The sequence below is a fragment of the Balearica regulorum genome, chromosome 4 (assembly GCF_011004875.1).
Source record: "Balearica regulorum gibbericeps isolate bBalReg1 chromosome 4, bBalReg1.pri, whole genome shotgun sequence".
Taxonomy (NCBI): Eukaryota; Metazoa; Chordata; class Aves; order Gruiformes; family Gruidae; genus Balearica; species Balearica regulorum.
The window spans coordinates 3852023-3868907 of record NC_046187.1 but is presented as its reverse complement, the minus strand read 5'-3'; the positions used below and the strand labels follow the sequence as shown (position 1 = coordinate 3868907).

At 43.8% G+C, this 16885-nt stretch overlaps 1 protein-coding gene across 2 annotated transcripts in view; it reads right to left on the bottom strand.

Moving 5' to 3' along the window:
• UGT8 (UDP glycosyltransferase 8) overlaps positions 1-16622 on the bottom strand; it is a 43302-nt gene extending 26680 nt beyond the window's left edge. Inside the window, exon 1 of one of the 2 annotated variants that reach the window (XM_075751011.1) lies at positions 16089-16622. The gene's annotated coding sequence lies outside the window, so the exon portion shown is untranslated. Of the gene's footprint in view, positions 1-15567; positions 15775-16088 lie in introns of those variants that run through there. The other variant, XM_075751012.1, reaches the window with a different exon arrangement.
• Between the last annotated feature and the right edge of the window lie 263 nt (positions 16623-16885).

Sequence of the window (16885 nt, the reverse complement as noted above, 5' to 3'; positions counted from 1 at the left end):
CAAGTGGCTCGACTTTGAAACGTTAATAAGTATGCACCAAGCCCAAGTAAAGTTGGAAAATCACTGCAAGGTACATTGCCTATTTAAATCAAGTTTCTCACATGAATATTTTCTTACTGGATTTGAAGCTTCCTCCACACTTGTCTCCAGAAAGTGTTACCTACTGCCTATGAGTTTACTGACCATCACTTAGAGAACTCTACCAATTTTAAATGAATTCTCACCAGCAGTTATGTGTGCATACACATACATATATATGCACAAAAAGGTTCATTTGGGCAGATAAATTTTTTTGTGAGTTCTGGTTTTTTCTTTGCTAAGACAAAGCCCACAGCATGAAGATGCAGAGTAAAACCTTATGGTACCCATGGGCAAGTAATGACGAAGCGAAACATGGAGAATGAGATCTCCACACCATCACCACCACATTCACAGGCTGACATAGCATTCTGGGAAGTATTTGGAGGCTTCACTGTTTCTAACCACAAAGCTCAATTTTACAGAGATGACACTTCAGGGGAAGATGGAGGAAATTACTTGCTGCAAATGTGACCAGTAGCTTATGAGATCTTCACTATACTGCACCATTGTCATCAACATCAGGAGAGATTGATTTGTTTAAGCTGTTTCAATTAAGGCATTAGAGACTACCCTATAACATCTTATCCTCAGCAATAATAGTAGTAGTTCAATCAACTAAACAGCAATCCTATTCACTCTCCAATGAAGTTGGAAAAAGCATTCTTACTACACAAGAAACAGCTTAGCTCGCAGCATGACGTCTGGCCTGCCAGAGAGTTCACAGTATTAAATGGCCTTTTCAGTCAAGGCCTTTGCTTTCACTGGAGGCTTCCCCAGAGAGCTCAGCTGCCCTCGCAGGAGCTCCCATTAAAAGGACTAAGCCCCACTCACCATCCCACTTTGCTCCCACTCGCAGGTTTCCAGCTACAGCAGAGGGCTGTGAAATGCAGACGCGCACAGGCTTGGCCTAGCGTTCAATCTTGGTACCAACAAGCCATGCTCACCTACCTTCAACAGGGCCCCACTGGAAGATAACAGTCTTAGGTAAGCGTGGTTTGAAAAAATAAGTAAATAATGGTTCATCAATGAAATATCCAAGAAAAATGATTACTCAGACTTTGAAAAAAACATTGATTACATCTCCCCGTGCTCTAAGCATTCCCATGGTATTAAGTTACTGCTCCCATCAACAGCAGCAGTATTACAAAACAATGAATGGAGGTGTAGGATTGGGAAACACAGAAACAGTTAAGGTTTCTATCAGCAGTATAAAGCAAAGGTACCAGAAGCCTAAGGGCTAGTCATGATCCAACAGGCTGCCAGATGCCGGCCGGCCAGGCTGTACTTCAATCTCCTGACCCAATACCGGCCCAGAGCACAGCACAGGAAGATACACTCCTTAGCCGTAAGGCTTATTTTCCACAGCCGGGGTTACGCACGTGCCACCAAAAGCCATGGGAACTATGGCTGTACTTCCCAGGGATGATGATAGTACCACCCCACCGCTTCCTATCCCCACCCTCACCCAGCAGCAACGCTTTAAACAGGAATCACATTGGGTATTTTACTCTTCATGAGGGTACTACAAAGCACTACCTAACATGAAAAATCTGTCAATTAACTACCAACAATTCACCCAGTTTTTCTCCTCTCCTCTCTCTCACCATCAAGAGATGACACAACACCCCTAGCCAGAAGTCTGTAGCTTGCAGTATCTTCAGAACTGATAAAAATAATCACTTCTCAAAAATGTATTAGGCAACTCCCCTTTTCAATGCAAGCATCTTCTACATGGACAGGAAAGATATGTACAGGACCTGCCAAGCCATAGAAATATTAAACACATAATGCTATTAGAGAAGCGCTTATCAAGTGACATTTTTACTAGGAAAAACAGCATTGACCTTATATTGAACTTTTGGCAGGAACTGTGGGACAAAGCCTTATAATTTCATCCTCTGACCAGACAGAAGCAGAAGGGCAATATGTAACAGCACTTGAAGTCAATTAACCATGAGCATAATTCCCATTTGGTAAACTGGGAGGGGGAGAGGTAGGTGCTCAGTGCCATCAGCAGGGCTACAACACACAACTATGCAAGCTCAGCCCCGGATGCCCCTTCACTCCGACCATCTTCAGCAACGAACTCCTCTAGCACATTAACCTTTCCACCAAGACAGGGAGTGCTGTGGAGGTTTGTCAATTTTAGTGGGAATTTCTGATTCTGCTCATCTCCAAAACCAGTGAGCAGTGCCCAGGCAGAGGGGGCTTTACAGGGGTCAGGGAAATTATGAGGTGGTGCTCAGCTGGAAGCCAGCTAATCCAAAACCAGAGCACAGGGACTCTTCCCACTAACTTCCAGCCATATTCCAGCAGTGAACTCCCAGAATAAATAATTTGCCAAACATAAGTAAAAAGAATCAACATCCAATGCAATTGCTTTCTGCTTTTGAGTACCAGAAGCATGAAAAAAAACAGCAAGTGTCCTGACAGAAAGGAAAAAACCAAAACCCAAAGCCAGAGGATGACACATTTCTCCAAGACAGAGGTAGAAAATGGTAGTGTGTTAATTATCTTAAGTCCTTCTGCTTAGGATTTGCCTCCTTTAAATAAGATGGGTTTGATGTCTGAGCTGGTATATAGCATCCTTTTATAATACAAAGTGAAGAGACAAATCCGGATTTTCTACAACAAAAAACCACCACCAAACACCCCCCCCCCCCAAAAAAAAATTATCACTGAATTGAAGCCATTACTACTTTCAGCCAAAAAGCCCTAAAAGCAGTAGTATGGACAACAAAAAAAAAAAAAGATGCAGAGTGGCTTTAAAGGAGTGAAACCAACTGTGGACTGCAAAGAGTTCATCCATTGGAGTGCAGCAAGAAAAAGTTAAATATTAAATAAATACCAAGAGGTTAAACATTAAACCTATTCCAACGGCTTCTCATCAAGTTAATGACCTACATGTGGTTTGTTTCAAATGAAAGAGAAAGTACAAGTTTTCAAGCATTACAGAAAACCAAGCATATCCATAGAAGACTGCTGGAGGTATGTTTTCAGCTGACCAAAACAGTTCTAAATCCTGATTTTTATATATTTTTTTTTCAAGTAGTATTTCTCCATTCACCCAGAAAGACCAAACAGGATCTGGAAAACGAAGTATGACTATACAGAAATTGGCGATTTTCAGAGTTAAAAAATAAGGGGGAGGATCCTTCCCCCCATTGTTCAAAGGGCTGATACTTGAAAATGTAGAAAGAAACTGAGTGACATTTACATTTATATAAATTAAATGAAAAAGTCTGAAGGTTCAAATTAATAATATAAAGCTGAACTAATACTACAGTTATATTTCAATCTTAAAAATGGTTTTTAAATTGTTCCAATTAATAATTTCTGTAACACTCAATTACAGTACTGGAATACATACCAAAGATTAGATTTACTGCCAATCCTTAATAATCTGCTAATAACTCCATAATTAGAACTTCCAAGCATGTTTAGCTTTTTCTGCTTTATACCACTGGCTGACTACCTACTATTTCTGAATCTTACAGAAATAACCATTTTCAAGCCAGCAATACCATTGTCAGCGTTTTCCTCCATTGTTATGGGATCTAGAAGCAAAAGAGGCTCTCAAGTACCTCTGTACGCAGCACAGCTTGAATTCAAGCTGCACGAATATTTATCACTACTCCAAAGAGTAAACAGTTCTTACCCACTTACACATACCATAATGATATTCACTAGTAACACATAACACTCCTGACTTCTAGAGCAACAAATAAGGTTTTACCGAGATTGATTTCAGTGATGCTACGTTAGCTTTTTCAAGTTCTTCCCTTCCTTTCAGCCTTTCTTTAGATTTGCTAAGGTTTGTTAAGCTTACCTGGGCAGTTTGGTCAGAAGCCCAGGACCTACGCATAGAACAGTGTCCTTCATATCAAAGAGCAGCGCTGTACTGACAGCAAAGGAACAATCTTTCTAGCTCTCACCTTACCCAAAGAGTTCAAATTACTCATTACAATTTAACAGATACCACTGCACATTAAAAGGAGCAGGCTTACCAACCAGACTTCCACCTCTGCAAACCCAAGCATGGGTGCCAAGCGGCAGTGAAGCGACTATGCTGAAACGGAAAGCTAACCATGTGCATCACAGGAGTATAATTATCAAAAAGGGAAGAATTTTGAGAGTTGTATGCATTTCAGCAAACCATGCATACTACAAACTGCCAAAGTTCTGGTAACGTGCACATTCATTACTTTATCTTGCTCACCTGTATCACCTTCTTTTCTATCAGTTCACTACACAAAATCAAGTATTTTAGAAGGGAGAATAAAAACCCCGCTTTTAGAGCTGTAAACTCTCCAAAGATTCACACTACCGATCTGAGCCAGTTCATAGAACCACAGAAGCACTGGAACAAAAGGTAGAAAACAACAAGAAAACTTTTTTGGACAAAAGAAGGCATATTTTATCAGCAACTAAACTTTTAATACGAGGTGCAAATCTGATGTAGTTTCCACACAGGGAGAGTGGATCTTGCAACTGCCCGCAGTGGGCTCCAGCCCAGGCTGCTGCAAAGCCAGTTGCTGTTCTTTCACCGAGTAAAACTGGACATCAGCTATCCCACCTGCTCATATCTCTGTAAGGTCAAGAAACCAGAACCATAAGGAGTGCGGCATCACCTCAGCAGCCAATCTCCCCTTACTATACCCAACGGCAGCATTTACCACAAGTAAACAGATACTATCTTAAAAGAAATAAAGGCACTGTATGTATTGTAGCTGTAAGGAGAGGCATGTGGTCAAAAGTATGGAAAGAAAAATGCTGAGCTAGGTTGTGAATGAAAGACAACTCATTTACTGAGAGCACTACAAACTCCCTCTGAAAAGCACACAAGCAGCTACTGGCTATGGTTTACTACCACTCTTAATTAAAAGGAAGCATTAAAGAGGAGAAAGAAATGAGCACAGATTTCAGCTTGTTACCTGATGCATTACCTGTGTTACCTGATTAATCGGAGTCCCAGTTCTGCCCTGCCTACCCAAAATCCCCATGTGCAAATCTGTTTGCTTTAGCTGTTATTAAACACAGTTTTACAGATAAAGCATGGTATCCAGCCTTCACAGGCTTGTAAACATTTCAGTTAAACAAATACAGAACCAAGCCCTACAATGCTAGTTGCATGACCAAAGGCCCTATAGGCAAAGCATTTTATCAAGCCTAAGATAGCAAGGAACAACTAACAAAAAGCACTTTATACTTAACCATAAAGCTGAAAGAGGAAGAAAATATTCCAAGACAAATAAAAGGTTCTCTAATACTGCTTACAGGATGATTCAGTGATAACAATACATGCACCCAAACCAAATCTTAACTGTATCAGCCAGACACAAGCAGCTGATATTAGAGACAAAAATATATACATACACACACGCATGAATACAGTGCATTGATTCAAAATTGGGGAAGAGTGAACAGAAAAGAGGTCTGTGTCTTTCTTTCTACTTGTGACATCCTCCAAGACATCTCTTGACACAACACAAATAATTTTTCAAGTTCCCCTCAAAACATTTCCTTTAAGATTTAATACCCTTTTTTGGCCAAGCACTAGAGTAAGGAAGTGCTGCTTAACTGAGGAAATGCACTGATCAAATTATGTATAACAGCAAATCTCAGAGGATGATCAAATTATCACAGACACAGGAAGATTTTAATTAGTGGCGTAACAGACAACAGTAAAAGACTGCATTCTTCCAGCTAAAAGTACAACTTGACTCCTAAACCCTTTAAGCTGGCAATTGTAAGACATGTTCTTAATCTATAATACTGCTTGCTGCACTGTACATATTCCATGGGTAGTAGGAAATACCAGGCCATAATCCTTTAGGAGCATTAAAGTCAGTCAGCCCCATAAGCTGACTTCAGGCAGCAAATTGCAGTTAAGGATTAGGAAGCAGTTGCTACTAAGCAACCCACGTGCGGTAAAACAGATGAAAGCATCAGAAAAGCATGAATGCAGGGAGCCTTGGAGCAGAAAACCATTACATTATCTAGGAAGAGACTCTGATAACAGGTATGGCACAACCTTTGGACTTACCTTCTTCGGTTTTTCCCTATCACACATCTTGTTACTAATTGCTGAGGTAGCAGACGCTATGATCATTATTTCGTGTTGCAATGTTTTAAGGTAAGTGGTAAGATTTAGCTTGTAACTACAGGCTCCTATTTCAACCAAATATATTAAATTAAGAAGTTAATGGAAATTATTAGAGAGAAATCATGTGCATATAAACAAGGGCAGGCTTTTGCATTTACTCTGCATAATTTAACTACATCCTTCTATCCAATGCCTGAAGGATTTTAGTGCGCACAAGAACGTCCCATCTACAGATAAAGAAGAAGGAGATTTATAGGCATTACAAAGTTGCTGTAATCATCTGTCAGAGACTTACTGTGCCAGTTATGCAAACAGCAAAGGGAGTCAAAAGGATATGCAATTTATGAAACCCCTTTTAGTAACAACTTCTTATTTGTGTAACAGGTTTTAACAAACACCGAAGGATTTTTGCCTAAGCTTTTGTAGTCAAGAGTTGCAGAAAAACAATTTTAAAAATCCTTGCTCAAAAGGTAGCAAGGTAGAAGAGAAGAGGTACTTCTCTTTCAAATACAGGTTTTACAGCCAGTACACAAAATATTTTCAGTAGATATGCTAGCAGATAGATCTTTGGGAATAGAACTCTTATGCAAGGCATGATGTCCCATTAAGATGAATTTGTAGCAAGTCACCAAGGTACAACATTCTTGCTAGCACTTTGGCACTGGTTTTCTGAAACAATGACATTAAATGAGTCCTCACGGTTATGGAAAACAATCCTAAACTTCTGAAAAGATTTATTATATCTAAAAATATTAAAGACTTAGAAAGTTTGCCTTTATTCCATGAGTAGAGTCTAAATTCGTACAAGATTTCTAAAGTTGTTAACAGTAATACATTCAATCTTTTAAATGAAGTCACTTATAATCCATGGCAAAGCCCACATACTTCAGGACGATAATACTGCAGTATTGACAGCATCAGTCAAGAAGAGATTTACCTGAGGTTAAAGGATTAAAGTCTAATTAAGTGTTGTCATAACATGAAGTATGTTAAGACAGGGCAAAGGCACATTCCCCTTCACATAACTTACATTTCTTAACACTCTAGAACTGAGCAAGCAGTATTCAGTTAAAAATATATACTTTATTTGTACCAGTATCCGTTGTCAAAATTCAGTCTAGCTAACCGCATCATCATAAAGTTTTACATCCAATGAAACACTAATGTTCATAGGCCTACCAGATAAGCCAGTTAATTCACAATACCTCAAGAATATACTTTAATAACCCAAGTCAAAAGGGCAAGAGCAATAAGTTCTCTTCTGCCCTGCTGTGCACTGGGCAATTCAAACAGGGTATTTTAAGGTTTGTATAATCTATAAGCCATTCACCCTACGTAGCAGGGATTAGCATTTGCAAATACTCATCTACCTGACAACGTTTTGGTCAAACCGCGCACTGTTGCAAATTCTTCTGCAAGGCTTAGCCAGGCGTAGAAGCACCGCATGAAGAAAAACCCCATCCTTTGTGCTGCTGACCTAGTTCAAAGCAGTGCAGCAGGACCAGAACAGGCTCCTGGCCCCAGCACCTCCGCAGCTGCAGAACGGGGAGAGGGGGGAAGATGGCACCAAGACACATCAGTGTCAGCTCGAGTCGAGCTCTGCTTCTTGCTTCAGGCCCTGCACCAGAGCAAAGCTGACCACGTAAGCACACGGTGCTGCAACAGAGCTGCTGTGCCATCCTGGACCTCAGGACAGAAAGGAAGCACACTGCAGAAACCTGAGAAACGAAGAGCCTGCTCCAAAACCTGTGCACCTTCAACCCAAGGCAACCTGATTCAGTGCACAGGCAACTCAGATTTCTCCACACTGGCGCAGCCTATTACACAGGTCTCTTCCTTGTGCCCACGGTTACTTCACCCCCAGCACCTCGGCAAGATAAATTTTGACTACATAAGACAAAGCCATCTATTTGAGACACAAATATTCCTTGTGGAGAAATCTGTCTAGTTCATCTCAAACAATGTGAGAGTATTTTCTGACAAGTTATGCATCTTCCTCACAGGTATTGTGCATTCAAAGACACAGGATTTTAGCACCACAACACACGTCCCTTGACAGAGTCCTCTCAACTTCTGGAGACCTCTCCTCCAAGTACCAAGATCTGGAAGGGATGTTTCTCAACCTTCTCCAGCCATTTTGCACCAGAAAGCAAGCAACCAGAAATCATGTTGTGACATGAGGGGGTGGGAGTATTAACAGAGAAGCCGAGAGGTTACTCCACAATTCCTAGAGACACTAGTGCTGTTTAAGATGTTATTGACTGGCTCACAAACCATTGGCTCTGCTCCTGCTGTGTGACACCACATTGCTCTGAGGAGCCCAGTAATGGAATAACTTCTCACATCATCTTTCATGCTGCACAGTCAAAAGCTACAGGAATAAGTGCAGAAAGAAAAAGAAGACAGACATCTAGCTGTACAGAGGACAAGTGCCACAGTAGCTGGTGGAAACAAAGATGCCTCCACTGAGGGGTCAAAGCTGCCCAGGAAGCCTTCTCTTTCACACTGCTATCAAAAAAACAGTTGAAATACTGGCTGAATGAATACAAAAAAAACAGGAAAACCCCACAACCCTACCTGATTTTAAATACTTTCATCAGTGACAGATTCTCCTTTGATAAAATGACTCTCCTAAGAAGGGGCTGGAAGAAATTGCAGAACACAACTGCGTAGTAAGCTTAGTACGTTGGTGCAACTAATGCAGCCTCTAAGTTATAGGCTACCATCATACAAGCATGAGTTCTGCCTCATAAATGACCTTCAGGATCTGAAACAACATCAATTTTAAACAAACACATTTTATTGCGATTTTACTTTATCTTCAGTAATTGATTGAGGGGATGCTTCTTTTCACTACAGCTAGCTTCAGCTTGGTACAAGCTCTCCCTGGTCACGCCATCACATGACACCTAGAAGCACTGAATTATTTCTTTGTTCAGTTTCTGACTTCATCCTATAGCAAATAACTACATTTTAACAAGCCACACAAACAGAATCACAAGGGAAACTATAGGAGGCTTGTTTCTACAATGGGAAATACAACTTTGATTGAAGTTTAAATACTTGATAATACTTTCCTCTTATTTAGCTCATTTAAAATAATTAAATTCCCTACAACTGTACGCAGCAACAACACGCTCCCAACAACATTCAGCTTGTTCAGGCTGTTCATCATTAGGTTCCATTTTAAAATTTTTTCAAGGTTTTTTAAAGGAAGTTACTGTCTTTTGGTTTCAGATTGTGTTTTGTAGTGCCTGCTTTGAACTACCTCCTACAGAACTCAAGAAGTCCTGCACCTAATGGCTTATCTCCCCACGTAGTTTAACCCTCAGACCGATTTCAAGAGCAAGACCACATCACTTACCAGAGTGAGAGGGGACAGAAACCAACTCAGGGACCTTCTACAAGGTGCAGATTACACTCCAGTAAGGGTAAGAAAACACTGGGCTTTTTTTTTCCAGCAGCTGTATAAAGATTTTAAAATACACAGAAATTCCCTTGGAGGTATCCAGGACTTGGACAAGGGAGAGCCACAGCTGACCCGATCTATGTTGCCAACAGTTCTGTATTGAGTGGAAATTTGTAGAAGACCCTCCAGAGACCCTTCTAGCCAACATTTCTGACCTACTGACTCTGTAGGCACCAGAGCTGGTTAACCCTTTCATACCCCAAGGGTAACTCCTGCAGAGGCAGTGCTGCCTACAGTACATGCTCCATCCTGAGTGCTGCCAATGACAAACCTTATCCACAAGCTCTTCGCTGACAGCAACCTCCTAGTCAAGAACCCTCTTGAGAAAGACATTGCTACTAAGGTCCAAGTTCAACATCAGCACACCCATGCTATTAAAAAAGCATACTTTTCAGCACCTGCTTGTTTTAAGTTGATAGAACTGGCTTCCCAAGCAAACTTACAAAATAACCATTTAACTACTTGCATACCGCATCCACATTCTCTAATGACTATCCCATTTAAAAAAAAGCATTAATTCTTATTCATCTGAAACAGATACAACAGACTACAACCACAGCTCAGTAGCAGCTGTTAAAGTGAGAGGGGAGAAACCAAATTAAGCACTCACTTGAAAGAATATTTCATTGTAGAATTTCCAGCAGAAACATTCATGTATTCAGTAGAACATCTACCTTTGCATTGTTAGTGTTATTCCTATGTGCATTTGCCATGTTTCATCTCAAACAAAAATATTTAAACAAATTGCAGTGGGAGGAGAGAGAACACTATTTTCCATAAGACAAACCAGATTCAAAGTAGTAACTAAACCTGCATTCTCAGTTGGTTCAAGGACAGGCCTAGTCAAGGGGAGAGACGTACAACCGCATTCAAAGAGCGGATTCCCTTGCCAGGCACAGCCCATTGCAGAAAGCACATCCTGCTATGCTGCTAGGTGACAGCTTTACCTCAAAAGCAAGCTGTGTATCAATTATTCAAGTGTTTAATGCAGTATTTGGGCCAAAATTCCTGTTCCTAACCCAGATTCCACTCCAAGAGATATGCATCTTGGATCCTGTTCATAGCATCAACTAGGAAATACCCAACTTCTCTCCAAATTTGAGATTTTCTCATTTTAAATGCTGAATTGGGAGAACAACAATGGTCCGAGAACAAAGTTAAGGGCAAGTAAGTAAGACCACATGAGTATCAGGGTTGGTTTTTTTAATGCTAGTAATTTTGTTGAAAGTTTTTCCAATTCTTTTTAAAATACCTTTTATTTATGAATCGGTATTCTTGGCATTAAATCACAAAACCTTATTCATTTGACTTAAATAACTTCCAACATCCAAGTTGGGAAGGGTAGGAGAGGAAAAGAAAAATCACCAAATTCAGCATATATATAATTGCATTTTAATCAGTATCTTTACAACTGAGGCCTTGAATTTCAGAATTTAAGGTTTGAAGGTTGTGCCACCGCTATGTGCTCGATCCTCATGTGCAACAGTACAAAGTAATTTTTTGAAGACTAGTGTTGATGTATGGGTGAAAACAATTTGTCTAATGGAATATAGTACCTTCAACTAAGGAACTTGGAAGGTCTTCCACTTTTTACCTCCCCTTAAATACACTGCAAAATAACCTTCATAATTTTTAGCTTTGATTTTTTTAAAAAGCACAATGTGTCACCAGGCCATCAAGGCTCGTTTCCAACTCAATTCAGAATCTGAAGCTGACTCAAGATTTCCCATTAACTCTTCCTTCGGTTATTGAGTAGGAAAGAAAAGTAGTCTTAAGTCACTTGTCTCATGAAGCTGAACCATCCATTCATAGGAGGAACAAACAGCATAGAGCTAAGAAGCTATACTTGTTCCCCTACACAAATAAAATCGTGCGCATGACGACCGTGCTACCTAAGAAAAATTGTCATAACAAATCAGGTTGTAACTTCTTTCTGCAACTCTGAACTGTAAAATTTAGAAGATAGTTCTCTACATTGTCTTTCAAGGTCCTTAAGTGATAACTGCTACATTTACAGTTTGTAAAAATGCAAAGTTTGGTAGTATTTTTTCCATTTACCATCACTTCACATATGAAAAAACTTTTTGAACTGGACTAGTAGCTAAAAAATCATCTACTGAGCAAAGAGTTCAAGACTTAGCAAGGATATAGTAAGTGTCCCTTAGTCCCAGGTATAGTCGATTAGGTATACTGTTTCTAACAGCTAAACAATTAAGTTACTCCATAAAACCAGAGCTAACATCATCAACTCTTCCCGTATTTAGGAATTAAGAACACACACAGAATTCTAAGGTAAAAGCTAACAATTTCAAAACATTCCAAAAGAAAGGACTCACTACTACTTCCACACACTGGCTCCAAGTCAAGAACTGTAGCACAAAAATCTTTCATGTAATCAACAAAATAAAAAAATTAATTCACAAGTAGCATGTTGTGATTATGTAACAGCAAAAAGGAGAGCTGAAAATCCTTCTCCTATTAGATGATAAAATATTGTGAAGAAGAATATTTTAAGGGACTTGCAAAGAAAAATAGTGGTAATCCATTCCTAAGAGGCTTTCTTTACAAAGCTACAGAAAATTTAAAGACTTCTTCCCTACGAGGAGTATTAACAGGACCTCACACGCTGAGCACTTAAGATGTATACATCCCCAGTGTCATAAAACACTAGAACCATTTCATCAAAGGATTCAAGAATTTTTTTGTCACAAGTCTTGGAACTTCACTCCAAGCATAGTTGTCTGGGGGAGAAATGGAAAAAAACCACCACACAGTTCAGGACAGAGAATTATATTAAATGCTTCCAGTGTATTTTACTTCCTGGAAAACAGGAAGAGCCCTCTACAATGCCTATTCACAAACACTTTGAACTGTATCAGAATGTCAATTTTCAGCCCAAAGATACTTTCTAAAACAAAACAAACAAAAAAGATAAACCCATGCTGAAAGTGTCTTGAAGAATAAAAATCCCAATAAAAGAAGGTGAAAGATTTCAACTGCTTCTAAAGCACCAGTATTTCTCAAACAATCCTATTCAAGTACCACTCTATAATACTGAAATAGAAATAAAAGTATTTCTGTTAAGATTTAGGATCTGGAGAGAAAAGGTATTTCATTTAGTAATCACCTCTTGAATACTCAATATGAGAGCCCAAAGTGGAAAGCATGAAGGAAAGCAGGCGAGGGCAAGAAAATACTCAGCAGTTAAAGTCAGAAATAATGTAGTTCATGCCCAGGAAGGTCAATTAGAAAATAATCAAGTCAGGATAAGCATTGTTGTTACAGCTATTAGTATAATTAATTGCAAAATATTTTTGAAGTGGTAGAAGGAGTGTTGCAGCAAAACACATCCTCTGTACAAGTCTCAACAGGTACAGAAAAGGCCATACACAAAGCTATGCTCAGTGGCATTGTTTAATGGATGACAAGGCTTACCACAGTACCTGCTCACCCAGTGTCTGCACACACAGTAGCACACCTACCACATGGAGAAGACCTTGATAAATGTGATTTCCCCCCCCCCCCCCATTCCTGGAAATAAAACATGTTGCTAGACATCAACCAGGTCAGTCTGTAGCAAATTATCTACAGCAGAGATTTATGACAGGACCTCTTACTTTTTCTTTACAAGCTACTTCGATCATGCTGTCACAATCCACAGCACCGCTGGCATTCATTTACTAACCCAATACAGTTCCTCCAACTGAACCAACTAACACAGTTATCGCTCCAAAGGGCTGATTTGGCTAACAACCTCTAAAGTGTTTTAGATATGATAAAATTTTAGATATTTTAAAATTTCATGAACATAGTAGTTCTGACTGCCTTCAATTTCTCTAAACAGTAACTGAAACAGCTAAGTTTACCACAGGGTACCAATCTGGAGTTATGACAGATTCCCACCTTGATCAGAGGCCAAGCCCAAACTGTAGCTGCAATGACTGCCAAGGCCACAACAGCTAGTAGCCATTCACTAAGCGGAAGTTGCCACCAGCACATAAAAGCAATCCACTGGTTTGTTACACTTCCTTAGTGAGTCAGCTGCCCTGCGCTCCACTCGCCCGGGCAAGGAGAGGACTCTGGTGACACCACCCTGCAGAAACGGAAGACATGGGGATTGTCCCAGATGCCCTGTCCTTGAGCCCTGGTTAGTCTCATAGGTTTCTCCATCCAAATCCTGCTTCAGAACAACCCAACTGCTTAGAGAACTCCAAGAACATGAAAACGTAAAGGGCATTTACAAAATAGTCAAACATTATTCTCACCTTAGAGTCTTTATACTTAATAGACACATATGACAACAAGTAAGTGATTTTATTGTCTTCGCTTCCACCAAAGAGCTTCTGTTGATGGCAAATGTCACCTAAAAGCCAGAAGTAAACTGCAAGCCTTTAGTACTCATTTCCTTGTATTTCAACAAAAGTATTTTCACAATACCACGAAAGCTGTCTGAAAGCATGCAAGACACTAGCGCGAGCTGGTTAGTAGTTTTGAAAAAAACAGTCACTGCAGTATCCAGTGTTCAGCCCGGATCAATGACCGAAACAAAAGAACAAAAACAAGGAAAAGTGAAGTAAAGGTTAATTGCATACTGTGTTGTGTTGGTGCTATAAAACTAGCTCAGCTAAAATATGTAAGTGACCTTGTGTGATAATTGCTTGGAAAACCAGACAGGCAGCTTCAGATAGGAGACGTAACCAAGACGATTTTTCAAATCCATGTGTAGAAACAAATGATATTACGTGAATTATTCCCAAAACTACGTCGACTAGTCATAACATGAAAAACAAAAATACTTGTGAGGTGTTTGCTGGGGAGGGTGGGGGGAGAAGACCTTCAAGGATCTCTACTACTGAAGTTAGCCACTGCTGTTCATCCCCAGGCAACTCTGATGAGCATGCAAAACGGGCTGCGTATTTTGAACGATTTCCTATTGTTCCATAGCCAGGACTAAAAAGAGGATGTAAACAAGTCATAAAAGACAAGATACCATTTAATATCTGTTTAAATACCGCAACTTTATTGACGTATCGCCTTCCAAGCGTACGCTTAACCCTTTTCCTCCTTTTTAACCCCACAGGCGAAGCTCAGCAGCAATTACGCAATGTTCTTCCTCCACAGGCAAGGCAGCTTTGATCGAAACTCGGTTAACACTCACGGAAGGCACAGCACACCCGAGACGCGTCCCGGGCCACATACTCACACACAGGGGTCCCTCACGTTACACCTCCCGAGTCGGCAGCAGGCTGACAAAAAATATTGACAAGGCGTCCACAAGCAAGCTTGGCTGCCCGACTTACATAACTTCGGGAACGGCTGTCGGCGACAGCCCCTCACGGCGATACCGCCGGCCGAGCGGCCGCTCCAGTCAGTTAACGCGAAAGAGGCACAGCGAAACGCCAAGGCTGAACTAAGCCAAAGCCGGTGACCGAAAGGCAGCGGCCCCCTCGCCGCAGCAAGGGTCGCCACGCACACCCCGCCGGCCCGGCTCCTGTCCCGACGCGTACTGTTACCGCTTGCTTCATCCCCCCCGAACTTCTCGGAGGCGCTTGCCCGCTCTCTGCTGAGGAACAGCCCGAGCCAGCGTTCGCCCCGGAGGCGGCAGCGCTGCGGACCCCGTCCTCCCCCGTCCTCCTCACACGACTCGCGCCGCTCAACTTCCTTCAAGGCGCAGCTCGGGCACCTGCCGGGCCTCCGGCGCTGGCGCGAAGCGACCCGGAGCCGCTCCCCGCTGCGGTGCCTGAGGCGCAGGGCGGCCGGCCGGAGGGACCGCCTGACTCCCGCCCGCCCCGAGAGGCCCTGCCACACAGGTGCCGTGCCCGGCGCGAAGAGACCCTCTCCTAGGGACGGTCGCGCTCCCCGCCGCCCCCAAATCCCCGCTCTTCTCGCAGCAGCGGCAGCCCAGGCTCACCTCAGGGTAAGGGCGGCGAGCGGGGTGTCCTTCCTTCGTCCAGAAATGACGCCCCTCAGCACCCCCGCAAGGACACGGCGCTTCTCCCCCACACACACGCTCCCAGGTCACACCGTCCCCTCCGCGCCGCTCCCCTTGCTCAGGGACACCGCATCGCCACGGCCTCCCGTTTCCCTGCGGCTTCTTTCTAGTCAGTCCACGGCTCTCTCCCCCCGCCCCCGTTCTCCCTCCTCCCGCCCCACCGCACCCTCTCCAGACCCTCCGCCGCGGGGTGATGCAAGGAGCCCACGGTTTCCTCTTGCGTTACGGGAGGGAGGAAGGAAAGCAGCAGGAGAGGGGGCACTGAAAAAACCAGAAAGGTGAAAGGAAAGTCTTTCTCCTCCTCGCCCACCTCCCCGTCCGAAGCGCCCCGGCAGGGACCCTCCGCCCGCGCCGCCGCCTCAGAGAGGGGCGCCGGGACTGCCTCGCCCTCCCCGACCCCCCTTCCCGCTGCCCCCGGGGGTATCGCCGAGCTCCCTCACCGCTCTCCCTTCAGGGCCGTTTCTCCGCGTCGCTGCCTCTGGTAACGAGCCGAAGACCGGAGCGAGCCGCGAGCCGCTGCTCGGAGCTCCGCTTGCCGCTCTTTTCCTTCGGTCGAACGGGCGCGGGGGCTGCGCGGCTCCGTCCGGCCCGGCCTGAGGCCCTGCTCCCGCCGGAGCCCCTCCGCTGCGGCGCCGGGAGCGCCTGGCCCGCCTGTCCCCTGCGCCCAGGCTCTGCTGCACCTGCTGCGGGGCTGGGCTGCCCCTGCGGCGCGGGCCGAGGAGAGGAAAGGGCACCCTCGCTCCGTCCTCCCTCAACTTCTCATCACTTTCCTCTGCCCTCGCTCCGCTCCGCCGCGCTGCCGCCCCGGCACCCCACCGCCCGCCAGACGCATACACCGGCGGCTGCCGTCGACCCCCTTCAAGATGCTTGCCAGCGGGGTACCCTCGGCTACACGAGGAAAGACTCCCCTCACCCCTTCCCCCTCGCCGGTGCGGAGAGCTGCCGTCCGGGTCCCCGGGCGCCCTCCCGCCCCACGCACTGCCCCTGCTCCCAGGCCAGGTCCCCTGTGCCCGCCTCTGGCGGGTGGGACCGGGGCCGCCCTCCGCCAATCAGCCCGGGCGCGGCGGCCAGGCCGCAGGAGGTACCGCCGGGCCCGCCCGCAGCGGGAGGGGGCATGCCCTGCCCCCGCGGAGCTCCCTGCCCTCGACCTGTTTCCTCGGAGCTTCGCGGACTCCTCTCATGCTCGCCGGCAGCCGAGCACGCTGCCATTCGTGCCTTCAAGTGCGCGCTGCAGCGT